Source organism: Bombus fervidus, chromosome 2 (assembly GCF_041682495.2).
Source record: "Bombus fervidus isolate BK054 chromosome 2, iyBomFerv1, whole genome shotgun sequence".
Taxonomy (NCBI): Eukaryota; Metazoa; Arthropoda; class Insecta; order Hymenoptera; family Apidae; genus Bombus; species Bombus fervidus.
The window spans coordinates 5440639-5461367 of NC_091518.1; the positions used below are offsets into that span (position 1 = coordinate 5440639).

General features: G+C 48.1%; 1 protein-coding gene across 15 annotated transcripts in view; it reads left to right on the forward strand.

The window, feature by feature from the left end:
- The window catches only part of Shaker (potassium voltage-gated channel protein Shaker), a 185314-nt gene that overhangs the window by 145847 nt on the left and 18738 nt on the right, over nucleotides 1-20729 (forward strand). The gene's annotated exons all lie outside the window — the stretch shown is intronic.

Sequence of the window (20729 nt, forward strand, 5' to 3'; positions counted from 1 at the left end):
GAGAGAAAGGAAGAGACAAGGCAAAGAGGAGAATAGGGGCAAATGAAAAAGGAGAAACTGGAAAGTGGGAGTTGCCGGTGAAGGGCCAGGATCAAGAGTAGCTGTTGGGGTGCCGGCGGGGTGGCTGGTCCCTCGTAGAGGAGGGCGAGGGTCGGCAGAGAGGGATGTATTGATTGCGTGCGGTTAGTGCGACGAGGAGGGTTCTTCGTGTGTTGAACAGAGACAGACACAGGCTGAGTAGAAAGGGCTGTAAGAGAGAGCGAGAGAGACGAACAGCGCGAACACAGGCTGGTGGGTGCAACGGGGAGTTTCGTACAGGTGCGAGAGGGAGTTAGTAAAGTAAAACGGAGGAGGGGGATGAGGAGGGGACTTGAATTATAGCAGAAGAAACAGACGCGGAGATAAGGAGCGAGGCGAAAGGTGGACAGCGAAGGTAAAAAGGGAAGAAGAACGAGAGACGGGAAGACAAGGAACCAAACTACGCTCGTGGTAGCCAGGGGGCATTTGCATAAAGCGAGAGGAGGAAATAAAGAAGCCGGAAGAAACGGTGAGCTAGGTCACGTAGGGAGAAACGGAAGTGGCCGGAAAATAGGAGATGATTGCGCGATGGATAAGACGTTGGAAACGCAACGAAAAGAAAGGTAGACCGGTAACCAGTAACAGCGTTCGGACGAGTAGGCTAAACGTTCGAAAGGCAGGATAATCGCGCGCGAAGAAAAAGAACGACAGAGGAAGATACGAAACGTCGTAAAAGGTATCATACAGCGTGTAAGAACGTTTTTCAAAGACGTAATCCTTTTCGATTGCTGCTGTTGGATGTTGCTGGTATCTATTCTGGCGCGGCATGACACGCGTAGCGAGAAGAACGAGACGAGAAGTGGCCGGTGACGCAGCTGGCAATCGCATAATCTGGTTATTGGGATTCTTAACGCGCGCAACGAGGAGGGAAGATGAAAAGAGAGAGAGAGAGAGAAAGAGAAAGTGAGATCAATGCCGTTACACTGCAATGCTGCCACATGCTATTCCATTTCCTTCCGGCCGGATCGAGCGCGACCCGAAGTTTCACGGAGGGTTCGTCTACTTACATGGAACGGTACGTCGCGTCGCAGCGATGTAGGTCGGCACGATGGTGTCATGGAAGTCACGAAGGAGGAACGGGCGAATTCCAATGACCGACCAGCCGAGATCGAACCGCCTCTTCGATCAATGGGCCACCGACATTGATTTCCACCCATTTACCCGACCAGCTGCATGCCTTTTTTTCTTATTCGATGAATGAACCTGCAGCACGGACTAGAAACTCGTTACACGGGGGAACGCCGGCTTGGAAAACGTTTGCCGGGGATTAATTAAGCGTCACCGATCGTTAGGCCGAGTTCGAAGTTGTTTTTGTTACGCTATCGATTGGAAAATCCCTTCGGAGGATAGGCTTTCCGGAAATGATTCAGGGACGCTCGAATTCTATTTTCACGACGGAACTTTCTAGTTGATTCGTATCCCTTTCGTGCCGGATATTAACCAGCCAACGAGGCAATTTTTTTTTCTCTGCGTGAACCACCAACGGACCGTTTACTCGCTCGTTATTCGTATTTTTCACTCAGAAATCTCAAGTCCAAACTACTTGGGAAATATCTTCTGCCAGAGACGCGAGCCTCGATGCACAGCGATGCTGAGGTTCGCTTCGCGTTCCGCGATCCTTACGGCCCATCTCCTCTGTCTGGAATCGTCAGGCGAATAGCTCGCGCGACGATGTAAACCAATTCGTCCTCGGATGCTCGCTTGTCTCTTCTCTCGAGACTTTGCGAACTTGTCCGCCCGAGTTGCTTCAAGTTGCAGCCACCGATTCAAGAAGAACGATCGTTTGGCTAAAGTTTGTGTTTACGTGTTAAAATAGCGAAAGGCGCAGGGACAGGAAAATACAAGAACAGCGACGATCAATGAATGGGTGCGATCGATCGAACGAACGGATAGCCAACGAAAGCGTGTGCGTAGGTCTGCTGGAAATCGTCAGGTATTAACACGTATCTGGCTCGGCCACTTTTAACCAACGCTGTGGTAGCACTGTTGGAGAAATATAGATGGCGTGGCAGGTAGTACGAGGCAGAATAAAGCAGTGGTGCACGCGTGGGCCACTCATTCATAATCCGACATGAATATGTAGCGCCAATACCTCTTACTTGTTAGCGAGTAACGCGAACTGCGAAATATCGTGCGACAAACGTATGAAAAGCTAGCGGAGTACGTGGTCAACGTTATCCGGTATCACTACGACGTACTCCATCTTGTAAATCGATGCGAGACCGTGCAGGCGAAGCGGGAAAAAAGTAGAGGGACCACGGCAACCAAGGATGAAACATGGAAGAAAAAAAAAATAGGAATCCTGTAGATTCGCCAATGTGGCCGAGTTCGACTTCATTGATCGAGCAACGCGACCGCGTTGTAGATTTCAGTCGTCGATTTCTGTCGCATGGAAAATCCGAGAAAGCAATGGAACCGAAACGGCGAGATTCATCCGCGCGACTTCGCAGCTTTCCGATCGATCGCCACTGGCGTTTTTCTCCGCGTTCTCGTCTCGCTTTATTCGCGGCAAATAACGCGCCAAGTTGTAGATGAACTGGCAGATTGTCGGCCCGCTTTCTAACCCTTTGAGGCGCGCGTTGCTCGCGCGACTTGCGAGTCAAAGGGGAAACCAGATCGGGTTTCGTAATTTCAAGGGAATCGCGGGCTGCATCGCCGGGCCGAAAGAAATCGACGAATCGAGAGGCTGGAGCGCCTGCAAACCGAAATATCTTACGTGCCATGTCTTCGCTGACGTCAGCGTTATACAATTTCCTTGGAAATATCGTGCGAATTACGGCTTGCGATTCGTTACTGTTCGCCGATGCTTTGCGCTGGAGCGCGATCGTCCTCTTACGTAAGCCACGTTCGTTCCGCAATTCCATTTTTCACAGCCAGCTTTTATGCATTCGTAACTTGTCGATATTCCTTGGGAACGTGCTTACGGTTATGCGTTTAGCGACCAATAGCGTATATATGTACATTTTTTCATCTGACCTTAAAATTATTAAATTTCCATGACCACGCCAAAAGCACGAGCTTTCGTACAACGAAAATCAGGAAAGTGTGGGATTCGCGCAGCCAGTCGTTGCCCGCTAACGGAACCAATATAACGCCTGTATCCATTAATGATACAACTTCGTATTTCATCGTTAGTACTCTTAATGAACGAAAATATCGATTAGACGTTCGCTTCTCGCCGACTATTGCTCGTAGCGTAGGCTAAAATGCGTGCTTTCAACGTGACGGATTAAGCTGATCGAGCACGTGACACGGGTATACGTTCTAAACGATACATTTCACACAATCATTGTTCTACGTCCGTGTAACTTTTTCCAACAACTGGAAACCAGGTTAAGAGATCGGTATGTTAATGTTGCTTTGAAGATAGCAGCAAGTCCTTGAAATTGCCAAAGATACAACAACCGTGAGAAATGATGGAATTGCGTGGTCGATGGGAAAATTCGAAAGCGAGTAGGATCGGGTATCGTCGGTGTTTGGTTGGGCGAACAGAGAAGCGCGACTACTATCGATCAACGCTAGCAAAAGTCCCCTGGAGAAATAGCGATCGCTGGCAGGAGAGAAGGATCGGGCGCAAGATTAAGTGGTGCAAAGGGAAAAAAGTCAGACAGCAGGAAAGAAGAAAGGGAACGGCGCGGCGGTGGACTAAGTCGGCACGGGAGGAGTGCGCGCGCGGTCGTGTTTGAGCGCGCGCGTTGAACAAATGGCGCATGGCCGACGAACGGATACGAGAACTCACGAGGACGAGCGTCTTTATCGTTGTCGATGTCGTCGTTGTCGTTGATATTGCGAACGTCGTTAGGCTACGAACGTATCTGCAAGCAGCCGGATGACCTGCGGTCCGATTTGTCATGGTCGTCGAAAGACCATTCGAAACGAGTACTTTTTGCCAGCGTGCTTGATCGCGACCAACGGTCTGCCTTATCCGCAGAGGGGGGAGAAGGAGGACCGTGAACTGGGGCTGGAGGCCGAGGTGGGGTTGCGGAGGGTCGCGAGGATGCTCGAGGGGAGGGTGGCAGAGGGTACACCTCGTTGCCCAGCATGATTACGCAACAGCCATTGATCTCCTCGTGCCTATAGTCAAAACCTCGTGCTCCTCACGATGCCGGACTAAGTCGCGTTCCTCTCCAGGGACAGCGTATCGCGCTTCCACTCGCTAAATTTCACGCTGCCGCGAGGCTGGCTGGTCGTCCAACGATCATCGCGTAGTGAATTTTCCATTGTTCGTCGCATGATCGGACAAGCGTTTCCCGTTGCACGTTAACACAGGTCCGATAGCAGGCCAATGCACGCTCGTCAATCACACGTTGGGTGCCCGTCGAGGTTGGCGGATTAGCGCGTAATCGGCGCGCGTAGTCCGTCGACGAACTTCTTTGCCTCGCAGATGCGTACGGTTTCGTGAGACGAACGACGAAACAGAGAGAAAGAAGGCGAGCAGGCGGGTAGTAGGGGCGGGCGAGGGGGAGGGAGACGGTGGATGGGGAGCATGGTGGGGTGCGACGATTGGAGCGAGCGAGAAAGAAGAGTCGTGCAGGTGAAAAAGTGAGAGTGAGAGAGCGCGAGGGGGAGGGAAAGAGAGGCAACGAGGTATTTGTGGAAGAGCGCAGGTTTGTAAGCAAGTGGAGGGGAGGAGGAATAGAAGGGGAGAGTCGGGTACAGGGTGAACGGAGAAAAGAAAAACATCGGTGAAGAGAAAAGTAGGCATAACGGATGTGGCTGGCGTTTATAGCGAGCTTTTGTTGCAACACCGCGCCTTCTATTCGCGATATTTCTTTGTCGGGTAGTTGCCAGCAGCAGGGCGATCTCTTCTCTGCCACCACCACCACCACCACCACCACCACCACCGATAGCAGCAGCAGCGGCGCGACCGCCACCACCGTATTACGAACGAGGCCCACCTCCACCGGCGCCAACTTCCACCGCGTATCCTCCACTGGCGCTTCGGATACGACAAAGACAGACAGAGAGAGCTAGAGCGAGAGAGAACGAGAAGGGAGAGTGGGAAGGAGAAGGGAGCAAGGGAGGGAGAAAAAGAAGGAGCGAGCGTGTGCGGAAGGTAAAGCGGTGGCGGTAGGTTTCTCAGACGAGTTCTCGTCGGCGTAGCGCAAAGGTGGAACGGAACGGAAAACTACTCTGTCGGTCGGTCCGTGATCCTCGTGGTCGGGTGTGAGGCGCGCGTGCGAGCGAGGCCGAGAGCGAAAGGGGGCAGGCGCGAGCGGGGCGATCGGACAGAAACGGGTACGTGCGTGGCGATCCGAAACGGCGAGCGAGAAGGAAAAGAGGAAAGAGGTGAGAAGGAAGGAGGAGGGTAGGAAGGAAGGACGGAAGGAAGGAAGGAAGGAAGGGAGGAAAGAGGAGGGAAGCGAAAAGGAAGGAGACCCGCGGAAAGATCGCACAGTGTGTCAGTGTACCGAACGGTGCGTTCAGATGATAGGTGCCTCCCGGTGGAGGCGCTTCAGTCGGCCGGCCGCGATCCGTTTGATCGAGATTTTCCGCGCTGCTGCGACGACGAGACGCGTGTCGCGGCCTCCGTTCGCGTCCTTCCGTAGCTCGTCGTCCTCTTTATGACCGTCGTCGTGGTCGTCCCCGTGACCGAAGGCGTTGTCGTCCTTGACAACTCGGTCTCGTTCGCCTGGCCGTAGTTACGCGTCGAACGGATCTCGATGGCTCGTGCGCCGTGGATGCCACCGTGCTCGACCCGCCTCTCCACTCTCGTACCTTCGTTCGTCGTCGTGGTCGTCGTGGTCGTCGCCGCCGTCGTCGTCGTCGTCCCCGCTTTCGTTCCGCTCACTTCTCCCGTCCACCAACACCACCACCGTCAGTGATCGCGAGTGAACGATGCGTCAGAGTAACGGAACGTACCGCGTCAGTTAACGGTTCCTGTATGTCTTCTCTTCTCGTCTCATCTCTTCTCTTCTCGTCTATTCTCTCCTATCCGTTTTGCCACGTCGCGTATCTCTTCGTTCTTTTTCTTTCTCCTCCCTTGGACAGTTCGCCGTTGCTCTTTTCTCTTTCGATCGAAACGCGGCGAGCAGACTGGCGAACTGTTGTGCGCGGATAAAAAGAACGCGCCGTCACGGTAAAAGGGAGGATCGAGCGAGAAGGGTGCGTATGCAAGCGTGCGAGTGCGCTGCTGAAAGAAGGGTGCCAGGTATTATTATAGCGAAGAGGAACGAGCGTGTGAGCGAATGATAGGCGATAAGAAGCGAACCGAGTGCGAATGGAGATGTAAACGTTAAACGACTGGAACGATAGAAGGGAAACAAGGGGGAAAGAGAGAGAGAGAGAGAGAGAGAGTGAGAGAGAGAGAGGGTGAGGAGAACAGCGAGTGGAGAAAGGAGAAACACGGGAAGACGATCGAGGAGAAGGGGAAAAAAAAGAACGAAGAGAGAAGGGAAAACGGTGGAGAATGGATTTTCGGTGGGATTGAGGAAAGAGGAAAAGAAAGAGGGAAAAGGAAAGGAAAGAGAGAGCGAGCAGCCATTTTGATAGGTGGCTGTGTGTTGTGCGCTGCTGCCGCTACTGACTGCGCTGCTGGTGCTGCCTCTTAGCGTCGCTGATCATTGGTGTTCGCGTCACAGTGATCGTTTTTCATAGTGCTCGTGCTGGTTCCTCGTGGTGGATCGGTCTCGTGTCGGTGTCCGTTGGTGTTGGTGCGAGAGAGCAAACAAAGTTGGACAAGGCCGAAGCGAAAGGAAGGAGGGAAGGAGGAAACGAGAGGGACAGAGGGAGGGTAAGAGAAAGAAGAGAAGAGGAGGGTATGCGATAGACAAGGCAAGGGCGGGTTGGGGGCGGCGAGTAAAGGAAAGGTAGAGGAGCGCGAGGAAGTGGAAAGGGAGGGGAGAGGAGGTGGAAAAAGGCAAGGGAGAACTCGAGAAGAGCCAAGAACTATCGGTGTACCGAAACACACGTACTACGGGGTTGCGAGTCGCAGAGTCGTGAGTTGGTAGTGGTGCGGAGAAGAAGGAGGAGGAGGAGAAAAGGAGGAGCAGGAGCAAGAGGAGAAGGTGTAGGAGAAGTTGAAGGAGAAGTAAAAGGAGAAGGAGGAGAGCGAAGTGGAGAGGAGTGGAGAAGCATCATCGGGTGCGTGTTGTGCGGGGGTGCACCGCTCTTCGGGGGCATGGGGCTCGGGAGGGGGATCCGCCCCCTCTCGTAACCGCCGCGAAGCGCCAAGATTTCCCGCACCGAGTTCATCGAGAAATGGGGGCTGACCCCTGTCCTCAAACCGAGGCAGGACCTACGCCCCCACCGGAATAGTGCGGAGGAACACGGGGACACGAGGTACGACCACTAGCCATCCACGTCTCTCGTTCTCTATCTTTTCGATCGGTCGATCGTCAGAAGTTACCTTTTTTTGCATGCGGACCTGCGTTATTAACTTCCAAAAAACACCTTACGTTCTATCTATCACTTTGTACTACTCTGTACCATTCTCTACTGTTATCTACTGTTATCTACTGTTACTATGTTACTGTTAAATATCGTTACTATATTACACGCGGCATCAAAAACTGCTGATCGTCCGCCACCGTTCATACGGTGCATTTGTTCATGATCTAGCGTAGTACAGTTAGACTGACACGGTTTAAACGTTGTACGCGATCCCTTTCAGTTATTAAGCTCGCGTAGCCACTTAGCGATAGCTCGTTAGTCCACAGCTGCTATTTTAGACACTACCGATCGCTCGAACGTAGATGCGAATGCTTAGACTAGGTTTCTTTAGATCTTCTTCTCGGCGAGTTTCTCTTTCTACCAAGATCCGTGCGCCTGCCGTAGCGATCGCGATTCCGCAGATCCAAGAATAGGAACGTGCGCGTGATCGCCACACAATAATCGAACGTTTCGCTTTCACGCGATGGTTATGGTCGGACAGAACGAGGTTTTCGAATGTCCGGAACGCGGCGTGTTCTAACGTATAACTCGAGTTTATCTCGGCAACGGGACGTTGCGCAGCTATCGCCACTAAAATACGTTTACGACTCGGGCTCGAGTGTGGCACAAGCAAACAGACGGAGAAGACGATGGCGAGAAGGAAAGAGGGTGGATACGGCCGCGATACCGACAACCGTATCTCCATCCGCTCGTTTCATTTTTCTACGAGAACGTGGTCGTATCTATTCCTGTTTACGGTTGGTGGCATGATTCGCGTGATCGACGGCCCATGTTTCACGCCTCGTTTGTGCCCGCGTTCTCGCTCCTGTCTGTGTACGTGTCCGCTACCGTGCACACGGCAAAGGCTGATGGCCGAAGGGAGGCGAACAAATGACCAACGATCCGGAAGCGTAATACATGTAACAATTTTATACCCGGCAATTCATATTGACATTCGATATTTGCTTCCTGTCGTCGCCTCGTTTCTCTGTTCCATTTCCGTAGCAGGCCGGAATTTCTTGATTTTCTATTTCGTTTGATTTTTATACTCCGTTTTTCTTTCCGGTTTCCTTTGCCTTCGCTGGTGCGCGTAATTGCGCGAGAAATTTCTACGTTTCGTCGCGATATTTTTCGACAACGCGTCACGTCACGTACTTCACCATAGCTCGTTTCAACAACGACAGACAATTCCACTTTCCGTATCGACTTTTCCCAATCGAAATTGGCGAACGATCCATCTTTTCGTTAAACGCACGCGTTCCTTTCGTACAACGCGATCGAAAGTTACACAAGAGTCGGACTCGTGCTCGAGAAAATAAACCTCAGCTATGTAGCAACGCCTTACCGCTCCTTCGACTCCTCTTCACCGAGATCCGAGACGCGCGAACCAATTACGCTAATACTTTCGCCAGAAATTATCGACTGCTGGAAAGGTCGGCTGTCTCTAAAAATACCCGGACGTTGCTCAGCAACGTTCGGACACCGCGCAAAGCATCCGTTGCACGCGGAACGCGCGTTAGTCTTCGCGTGTCGCGTATACGTGAGAACTCGCTTTCCGTCCTTCTCCAAAGACAACATGGTAATATTCGAGAAACTCGACTGGAATTTACGTGGCGATGCGGCTATTCTTTGTCGGATTTTCAACGCACCAGCATTTTCAGCCTCAAAGCCGATTGCCACGTTGAATATCGAAGAGCATGGAACCAGTCGTTCGCTGTAATTGATTACGATGAACAAACGATGTTAACGAGAGCTGCCGTCTATTCGACGTGTTCGCTGATGGGTCCATTACGATCACTACTTGCATAAATATTTATGAACGTAACCCCAGCGGTGGGGCGCGTACGTGTAATGGCGTTTCGATAGACACCGGGGCGGTGGCTGTTTCGCTAGATAATTTTGGTTGCGATCGCGTATCGCGCTGCATTCACATCGTTGCAGTAGAATGGATCGTCGTTTGCCTACGAATCTCTCACGCGAAGATGAACTAACGAGCGAGAAAGCAACGCCAGGTGTTTGCGTGTAACCGAACAGAAACTCGCGAAACTGCTTTTTCAAGCTCGCGCGATTTTCGCGTTCGAAGGAAAATTCGCAATGGGGAAGTTGGACACGGAGGGAGCAGAAGGGAAGGCAGCAAAAAGACAATAGCGAAAATTACGATCGACCAGGCTAACTCGATTAACGGAATCGATCAAAGTCCATGTTTTCTCAAGTAGCAAGACGAATTAAATCGAATAAATTTACGAAGTAATTTTGACTTTCTTTTGGAACCTGCGCAAGCTTCTTTCAAACGATTTCTTCGACGAACGCTCTACAAACGTAAGAAATGCAACGTACGAAGGTAAAAAAGTTCCAGCATCAAATTACACGACTTTCTACCCGAATGGCTGTGGACCAAATTGCCACACGATGACAATGTGACAATGACCGATTGTCAGGTTTAACAGACAAGCGTATTTCGCTCGTGTGTGATACACGAAGTAAAACAGAGTAAGAAAGAGTTCGGCCCGGAAACGAAGCTAATGTCGCATACGGAGATCTGCTTACTCGAACGAGATTCGTGCGACGAACCGTGAAAAGGAGGGAAAAAGGCTGAAGCAGCGGCGAGTTTTTCCAAGGGAAAAGGTGGATGACGGATCACGGTGGAATGCACACGGCGGAAAGTGGCTGCTGCGGCTGTTCTCGCCTTCGGTCGAGTGACGGTTTTTTGCTTGGTTTTTCGCGTTGTGCGTTAGAACGCACGTAGGCGGCCCGCACTCGCCAATGTTTGCCCTGTGACAAGCCTGTTCCAGTGGTCGCGTGCTTCCAGCAGAAGCACGTGTGTGCTGCCCTCGCCAAACCAACCGTCCTGAAGCTCTTGGAGAATGCTCGCTTGCCTCGCGAGTTTTCAGCTTCCGCGGACCGTACGAACCGCAAAGTGGTTGCGATAAATTTTAGGCTGCGTTCATGCTCCACGACAATACGCTACTGCATTTCAGCTAATTCAGGTAAACGAGAATAAATGGTGCAATTGGAAAGCGAGGCTCGCACGTTTACATACAGAAAGTTGCGCAAAGAAATCGCAATTACAATTTTTCGAAAAACTATGGAAATATTAGCTGCTTGTTCAAACATCGTTTTTGTTTCTTTTATATACGGGTTTTTCAGTAAGCTGTCTGCTGAAACTCTCGTGTATGTTATTCTTGGTTAACGAGACGGCGAATTTTGCCATTGAAGCGCAAAGACAGATGACAGACAGACAACGTGAGTACGCATCGTTAAACGCGATTTCATTCCGGGTAATGGTTCGAAATGGAACGAATTCGGCGATTTAAGTGTGGCGCATGCAAAATCCTGTCCGCGGATCGATCATTCGCGTTTGTTCATTTTGCCTCGTAAACCTTGTTACGATTACCAATTATTCTACATCCTCGTACGGGTTTCCAACAAAAGCAATTGTTCTGCATTCCCTAGCCTTTGACTTTCTGCATTACCCGAGTTCAGCATTGCTAATTACGTTGAACCGAGCTACAGCGTATCCAGCATTTCCGTCGAACAAATGACGCCGCTGTGCCTGTTCGAAAATTCCATCGTCTTCCCTCGTTCGAATTCGGCAAAATATTTAAAAATTGGGAAAAAGAAAGGAACGACTTCTTAGCGTTTGGAAAGCTGAAACGAGCGCAAGTTCGATGTTGGGTCGAAGCACTGGTAGGGCGCAGATGACTCGATGGCGTGGAAAAAATGTGCAGCATCGAATTTTCCGGCGCTCTTGGCAACGCTCGATGCTCCAAGTAAGTGCAGTGCTCGAGGAAATCAGGCGACGCGCGGCGGGAGGCCGCCTTTTCGACTAACAGCTCGAACCTTTAATGACTCGAAGCGAGCTGACAGAGTACGCCCTCGATGACCATCGCGGTTCTCGAGAACGCACGATCTCAGGGGTCGACGAAGACGTCGTTAGCACCTCGATTCATCTACCTCGTCCGCTAGGGAACGTTAGAGCGAGCTTCGGGGATGCATGCGGTGTCAGCTTTTCTCTTTGTCGTTCTCACAGTTTCGCCACTGATCTCTCTTAATGTGGGTCAACTCTGTACTGGATTATGCTGCAGCACGAATGCACGCGCACGATTTTCAAAACGAGGTCTCCGCCACAGATACTCGGCAACAGCGGGGGAAGGTCATCGGGAACACGGGGCGCGTTCGTAAATTCGGCGAGCGTACAATTGGTCGCACAAGCTTAAAAAAGCGAACAGCTGATAAGGAAAAATTAACCCGTTGCCATAACATTAACACTTTGTCTACCACGTGGGTCATATATGACCCACGGTTTCTCATGGACGCCACGGTGGTCATTGGTGACCGTCATTCAACTTTTTACAGTTGTAAAAATTGAATGAAAATTGACAGTTAGGGCATCTTGAATATAACCGATGAATAGAAGATAGTTTGAAATAAAAAGTACTCCATTGAACAATTAAACATTTTTATTAGAATATCAATAAAAAAAAAATGAAAACAAATCTTGCATCTAACGGTGCAGTGTGTTAAAACACTGGTGTCCTGAGCGAAACGTGTGATTTCGGCGTGGCAGTCAAAGTGTTAATACTTTGCCACGTCACTCGTATTCGGGTGACAGCAAAGTTTCCGGTAGGGCCGCATCACCCGTATTCGGGTAACGCTTATTTGACTACTTGCGAACGGTCATCGTAGGTATTTGAAAAGATATTCCAGAGGAAATAATAAAACTATTGGATTGTTATAAAAGTAATATGACAATGATTTATTTAAAAAATTATTTAGAATGTAAAACTTTAAACTCGCAAAAATCCTGCCCCGAATGTTGCGGTCGAATGGTCAGGAAAAGAGTCGAAGCGACGCAGAGTGTCGGAACTTGAAACATGAGATAGTGCGACTGAGTAGATAGCCGCGGCCTTGTTTAGAAGAAAGACAACATTCGATACGTTCATACGTGGCCTGAGGCTAACACTACGAGTGAGACTCGTGATATTCACGTTTGACATGAGATTGGACCACGAGCCTCACTCGTGATATTCAGGTTTCGCTCAAAATTCTCGTCGCGGCTCGTATGGCAAGAGGTTGACGTGGTAACGCAGCTAGCTACGAGTTTCTATTGTCTTGACAATTAAGCGATTGCGGATTTTATCATTAGATGGTAATAACAAAATCCGCAATCACTTAGTTGCCAACCCAATAGGTTTGGCGCTCGCCGTAACGTCCGTCACGCTTGCGTGTTCCGCTGCTGAAAAACGTCCGCCACGTTTGTCGGCATCTCCTTCTTCGGATATATAATTGTAGCAGCGAATGCACGCTTTAATATCGAGGACGCTTGTATTCTATTTTTGCTCGGAACGATAGGGTAGCTGTTTACCAGCCAATGAGTAAACGAAGGAGAGAGCTTCCGCACTTGGAACGCACATCACGCGTACATTTTCTCAAAGAAACGCATTATAATTGGATGCAGCAATGGCGACAGCTTCTCTGAACGTCCAACCATAAATTCCTTAATATCAGTTCGCGTGCATCTAACATTTTCCGCGCTACAAGGGGCACGACCGTTCTGCAGGCAAACGTGCATTCCGTGTACGTCGTTCGACGTACGCAGCTTCTTTAACGTGGCCGTGAATCGCGATTCAGCGCGGCTTATTAATTGCCTGGGACGTGCAGCGTATCAGACGAGAACCACGCAACATCCAGCTAAGAAAATAACGAGCGTTTACATAAGACGACCATTCGGAACGACCGTGGCGGCCTGTAGCGGGAGAAACTATCGGCGCTTCCGATGACCGGCAATTATGCGCCACCCTATTTTCGCGGACGAGATGTCCGTCGATCTTCTTCGTCCATCCGCGACTAAAATATTACCCACTAACTTCTTTATTTTCTAATCTTCCAAGCACTGAGATTCAGATTTTCGTCTTAAAGTTCGCAACAGCATTGAACCCGTCCAACACGTTCAGCGAAAGTCTCGCTGTACTTAACACTTTACCGACTGCTAGCGATTCAACAGCATACGCACGTCCGACCGGCAACTCAGGAGCAGATTCTCCCTGGCGCTGGCTCTGTTTCGGTTTAGACTCTCCAATACCATTCTTTTCGCTTATCGCGAATGGTAAGTTTTTCAAATTGGTATAAAACTGTGGAAGCTTAAAAAGCAACGCAACTGACGCAACTGAGCAAGGTATCTTAGTACTGAATAACAAATTACTGCTCAAATAATGAGATAGATTGTCGGTGACAAAAAGCTGATTAGTAGGCTATCGGTCGGTAAGCGTCGGTGACAAAAAACCGATTAATCGGCTAATCTGTCGGTAAAGTGTTAACCGCAACGCTGTTCACGTACTGTGCTGAACTGTATGCGATGTTTGGTAGCGTCGTGAGTCATATCAGGATTTCCTCTCGTAATTACTTTTTCTCTTTCAAATAATCTTAAACCACCTGCATACACGGAAAAAAGAGCAGTGCGATAGTGTCGATCGACATTTCTCGCAAATAAATGAACGAAGCGCTATCGCGCTGCATGGCACAATCCGACACGAGTTCTTAAAAACCCCTGCCACTAAAACGATTAATCTTCTTCGTCAGTCGATGTCTCTGTTGCTCGTCGTTTCCCTCCCACCCGGATATCTTCACCGACAGGCGTCCTAGGAAAATATCCTGCGGCACAGTCGGCACTCGCGGTCCAACGCCACCAATTTTGCCTATCACTGTCCAATTTACAGCGACTCGACAATATTCCTGATACTCTGTACGTTGTGTAATGGTGACGTTCGATGCCTATTAAGGCGGACTGCAGTCACTGGCAGAAGACAAACGTCAGACGTGTCAGCGTGTAATTGATAATAACTGAGCCGACCATCACCTTCAGCCGCAAGATAATTCTATTTGCGGCCTCCGTCTGCAAGTACGCGGATTCGCTCGGAGAAAGCTTGGGAACTTGCGTTTTCACGGGACGAGTTCTTTCTTCTTTAAAGTTTTTCATTCTAGATAATTTTCTTAATAAAACATTTTCGTATTACTTTTATAATAATTCAATAGTTTTGTTACTTCCTGTGGAATATCTTCTCAAATACCTACGACGATCTTCGCAAGTAGTCAAATAAGCGTTACCCGAATATGGGTGACACACCCCCTCAAAACTCCCCGTCACCCAAATATGGGTGACACGTGCAATTTCATAAATGCGCTGTAGTTTTGCAATAGAAGCTAGGCCAATGGTTATCGAGGCTGGTTTTTAGAATTTTTTCGCTCGACCTATGCCAAACTGTGTCCGAATTGCGACTCTCGTGAATGTCTCGTCGGTTTTCATAGGAAACCTGTCGGCTGATTTCCATAAAATCAGAGTGTACGCACGTGTATACTATTAGGTTGGCAACTAAGTGATTGCGGATTTTGTCATTACCACCTAATGAGAAAATCCGCAATCACTTAGTTGTCAACCCAATAAATGAAATCGGAGCGACATTGGTTTGCTCGGAGAATTTCTTCTTAGTTCTTCAACAGGCCTGAAACGAAACTACGCTTCCGTGGAAAGAAGGCGCTTTCAGGTATCTCACAGTCGATGGTTTGCTGAGGCATTTGTAGCCTAACAATCGTACTGGTTTCCACGGCGAGTAAAGAAAGCCCACGTTGTAACGTTATTACGTCGGACAAAAAGCTGCAGAAAGTCGGACAAATATGAGAAGCCGATTCTCTGTTTCGCTACGATGCTCGTTGATAAAAGCCGTGTAAGAAGAATCCAGACTTTCGTCGTTTCTCATTTCGCCGGATGCCAACAGACCCGTGTTCCACGTAATCCTACACGCTGCCGTGGGGTCATTACTGATTCGCCCACTGATTCCAGCGTCTGGAACAAAAAGTAGAATATCAGTTGGCAAAAGCAGAATCTCCATGGATTAACTTGGCCCTGTTGTCGCCTCACCATCGAACTCTCAAGCAGAAGCGATGGAAGAGAATTGGCCGATGTAACAGGCCAAAACGATATGCAACCATCTATGTAAAACATATGGCAGTTAGGAGGATCGTAAGCCGCGTGTATTCGATTTCTTTATCACGCGACTTTTGCCCCGGTTAGGCTAACGAACAGAATCGTTACTCGCCTCGATAGTTGGCCTATTCCGAAAGATACTACTCCGCTCGTAATTTTGAAATAGTATTCGTGTATGGTGGAGAGGATCAAGGGCAATTCGACCGTATTTCCGATCGACTGACCGCGGTCAATCTTTCGTTGGCGTTGGCGAGATCGCGTAGTTACGTGTAGTGCAACATCTAATTAAGTGTTTGTTCGATCGATGGTGTGGAGTATGAGTGCGAAGTAAGAAACTGATAGGACTTCGGAATCTCAAAGAACATCGAAACTATCGCAAATCCGCTCAGCTGTAATTTAATTTTTCCATCGGCCATCGTGTCATTTTAAATGACAGCTCTAGAGCTGCCACGTTTCAGAATCTTTCAGACAGACGTTCGATGTAATTTCGAGAACAAAGCGTAGCCGCGTTCGGGATGGCTGCGTCGTGTTGTTTGTTTAATTTCGCGGTGCGAATTGTTGCGAAAAGTAACTCTTTATCGATCGTGTATCTTCGGAACGATGTTTTCCTTTCAGTTTCGAAGATAGAAACGTTTATGGCACCTTGGCGGTTATACCGCGTGCCCTGCCTTTCAAATACAAAACACACGTCAACAAACACGCGAAGCTTCGCTCGTTAAATATCGTGCTATTTCTGACCAACCGATCGCACCTCGTTCGTACGACGAGTTGCGTCTAAAAACGGTTCTATCCAGTCACACGTATCCGAGTAAACGGACGAAAATATAAAAGGCGAGGACCCCGAGTGACGTCTCGACATTTAGAAGCTTTAAATCCACCTAGTGAAACTAGCTAGATTTCCTCCAGCCGAGCAGGATCCAATCGTACGCAAACATATCGCATTTCGAAACACAACAATGCTACAGAAAATAAAACAAACTTGCCAACGTTCCGTGCTCTTTCGATTTTCACGAGCTGTGTTTCTATTAATGCCGAGGCTTCCGGATGCGAGGCTTGTCCACTTGAAATATACCTGCAACGTTTTGCCAGATGTTTCGCCACTGACGCCTGTTTTCACGACCTGCTCATCTACATTACGTAGTTTCTGCTTTCGTCGCGGATAAATGATAGCCGATCAACCACCGTTACGGATCGGAAGGGCGCGTTACGCGTGCAGTTGCAAAGTCTTCGATCCGCAGGATCGTCGTGTAACATCTATTGAGTTTGGCAACTAAGTGATTGCGGGTTTTGTCATTAGTACCTAATGACAAATCACTTAGTTGCCAAACCCAATAGTTTGCCCCGACCAACTTTCTAACTCGCGGCTTGATCAACGTCGTATAATTCCATTTAAATTTTTTTTTCTCTCCGATGACCGTGCGTTGTGGGTGGACGCGATCGGAAAACGAGGAAACGTGCGATTAACTTTGCGGTACGAAGGCAACAGAAACAAACTGCAATTTTCACGGGGACAGAATGCGCATCGCGCAGTCGATCGTGAAACGAGGACGGTGCGTGTCTGTTAATTAGCGATGCGCCGTTCATATTCTCGTGGTGGGACGTGGTGTCGTTGCACGCGCGCTTTTGCTCGCTGGACAACGACAGAGCACATGTTTTCTGGGTCACGGTACAAGACGTCCGACTCGTTATTTCCGCGAAGCGATGCGCTATTTTCAGTCGCTCTTCGGATACGTGGGCTTCGAAACGAGTCCTTTTCCCCGCAGTTCCCCCCCCCCTTTTCTCTTTCTCTCTCTCGCTCACTCGTCCCCATTGACGACTGGAAATAACCTGTTCTTCGCGACGCTGACAATGCGAATGGGTTTTCATTCAACCCGGTGCACTCTTCCTTGTTGCTGCATCTTAACGGAAATACGATCCGGTGGATGGAAAAGGGGACCATGAATACGGTTGTTCCCTCAATTAGGGAACATCAAAGTTGAGAATATTAATTGCAGTCCCTTCGAGTGCTTGTTAATTGACTTCTATGGACGATCGTCTGGCAGGAACAATGGCATTGTAACAACGCGGCCAACAATGATTCGCCGAGCTGGATTTTTATTTTTATTTTTGTCTCGGTTGATCCACTGCTCGGTAGAATGTCTCCATTGTGCTGCGTATACGCACTGCGTATTAACGAGCGGATCCGAATTAATCCTTTCAGCAAAATATATCTCTACATCGCGTGAAAAGCGTACAGTATAAAATTCTTCGAACATCGTGCTTCGAATCGTGCTAAACATGTTTTACAGTGTCGAAACGACTACGGTTACTTTGCGAATTTACCATGTTTGCTGTTGAGATCGGAGCGCTTTCCAAAAAAAATCCTATTGATAGGTGTGTAGAATCGCGAAAATAGAAAATTCGTTGTCGACAGGGGGATTCATGTAACTGCAAATCGAGTGACATAGCTACGATCGCACGACGAACACGGCGTATCAGTTTTAATCGTTCGTAGCGATATTAGAAGTAATTCGATAAGAAAATGAAATTGCAAGCAACGCCACAACGTTCATTCACTGGTTTTCGCTTTCCAAAGGATCAGCTGACGTGAACGGACTAAATGTTTTTTCGGACGGTTCTGGTAACCAAAGAACGAAAGGAAACACGTGCTCGTGGATGCATCGTGGCGGCGCGGCGTATCTATTTTTGCGACACATCAAGCTATTCTCAGTTACGCTCCGACTGCACAGAGTGCATCGACTGTCATCGGTGCTCTAGGAATAAACCATATCCATCGCAATGAACTAATTCGTACGTTACATGTGCGGCTCTATATTTTCTTCTGTGTTGCGTGGAACCGCAGCGTCAAGTTTTCCCTCCACTTACATCATCGATAAATTTTGATAAATAGTTGGCCGTAGTGGTACATAATAAAATGACAAAATTGAAATTTTGATGCGGCCGCAGGCCGAATGTATCGTCACATCGATCGACGCTACGAGGCTCTTCCTTTTTTTTATTCGAGGAAACGTTCGTGTTTTGTGTCTCATCATTGCCATGTAATCAGAGCAGTGTCAGGCTCGAGTGTCTGACGCCAATTTACTCAATCTACTCGCGAAAGCATCCACGCTACGCAGTGTATTGATTGTCCGAAAAGTTTCTTTCGTTTTATGTGGAAATAATAGACGCACAACGTTTTTTCTTTTATGCCGAATTACGTACGATACATTTTATTCTGTTGAGATAAACATCGTGACATTTCACAGACTTGGTTTCACGTTTATATGAAGCTGCATTGTTGTAAAAAACACGTTTGAGGAAGAAAGATACTTTCCGGTCAACTTAATACATTTGTTTTTTTTTATATATATATAAAAACTGAAGTTTTTTCTTGTAGAAAATGCCGAAAGGAAGGCGTGTTGTTGCAAAAAGCACGTTTGCAAAAGAAAGACACTTTTCGGACGATCTAATACATTTGTTTTTTTTATATATAAAGGTTGAAGTTGTTTTATATAAAAGCTGAAGTTGTTTCTTGTAGAAAATGCCGAAAGGAAGGTGCATTATTGTAAAAAACACGTTTGCAAAGGAAAGATATTTTCCGTGAAACCTAATACATTTGTTTTTTTTTATACATAAAAGTTGGTTGTTTCTTGTAGAAAATGCCGAAAGGAAGGTGCATTGTTGTAAAAAAACACGTTTTCAAAGGAAAAACACTTTCCGGACAACCTAATACATTTGTTTCTTTTTTATATGTAAAAGTTGCAGTTGTTTTATATAAAAGTTGAAATTGTTTCTTGTAAAAAATGCAGAAAGGAAGGTGCATCGTTGCAAGAAACACGTTTGCGAAAGAAAGACACTTTCCGGACAACCTAACATATAGGTTCACATCTTTACACACGTCTCACCTGATAATTAATATTTTCTATATTTTACACGACGTATGTTACATGTGGCTCATTTTGTAAAATTCATATCTCTCAACTCGTAGCTACGTTACGTTCCGAGAAGTTACGTAGACAGCGGCAAGAAAATCGTATTTTAATGGAATAGTTGTGGTTCCAGCGAGATAGTTAACCGGAAATTGCGTAAACTTACCGGATCGATATTCGTGCAAATGAGTATTTTGGTGGAATCTCCTCACCGAAGAAGTATTCTCGTCGATCTCGATGAGGAGACAGCTAGGCGATACCGTGGATAGAAAACGTGGAACACTTGGAGGAAAGCGTCTTTGAGGAGAAATTTACGAAAGGCCCGCGAACAGCATCTGGCATCGAGCAGAGACCACAGCTAACTAACAAAGCGCTTTCAACCCGGAAAATTCGTCCGGCCAAGCTCTCCTTTGTTCGGCGTGGCGCGATGCCCGTAGACGATTCATTACTCGGAGAATCGTTGCGTTTCCTCAGCTAATCTGTCCTTTATCTCGCGCCGGAATCGCTGCCGACCTACGACGAGTAGTGCGAGTAAGAAACATTTGTCTCTGAGCACAATGCTCGCCTGTGGCGAGCGATAAGAACACCGCCATCGTCTTCGAGAACTCGTCCGTGACGCGATAACAATTAAACAAGTTAGTTCAACACCGACGCTGTTTCCTGAATGTGGCAATGAAAAAAACGGAGAATTCAAATGCAACGAAACGATTTAAAGCAGAAGACATTTCGAAGGAAAAAGCGGTGCGCGACAACGAGAAGAATGTCGGGAATCGACCCAGGACCATCGCGACCCCGCCAAGTGGAACGTGGAGATGCTGTTTGATAGCACATCTCGCTCGTACTTTCCGTTTTCTTTCGCTTTGTTTCTTCTCGCGCCTTCCCACTTTGCTCGTGCAACACCTCGACGCCGTCTCTTCACCATCCTCGCTCCCCCTCCGAAAGGAAATTCAGCGAAAGCTCGGTGATTCTTTTCCGAAACGTTCGATCGTTTCAATCGCCACATTCGTTTCAATTTAATCCCAACGATGCATATAACATTCTCTTACGATGGCTGTGCGAATGCAACAAGACAAGTGCGATCTGCTCGATGTTACGAAAGCTACGTAGAATTTCGTACGAAGTTGTAGATCGAACCGTAAGTTTCACGAAATCTTTACATTTTCATTTCACCCGAATGGAAGATAGTTCGTTGGAAAGAGGCAAATTTCCAACCAAGACTTTCCAGACGATCATTTGTAATCGTATAATCAATGATCATCTGCGAATCATCGTATCATCGAACGATTAAAATCACCGCAAAAGCAGCGAAATAAGGAAACGCGATCGCAGTTCTCGAAGTTCGAGAGAGACCTAACTTTGAACAAGGTAACCGAGCCACATGGAACTTCGCT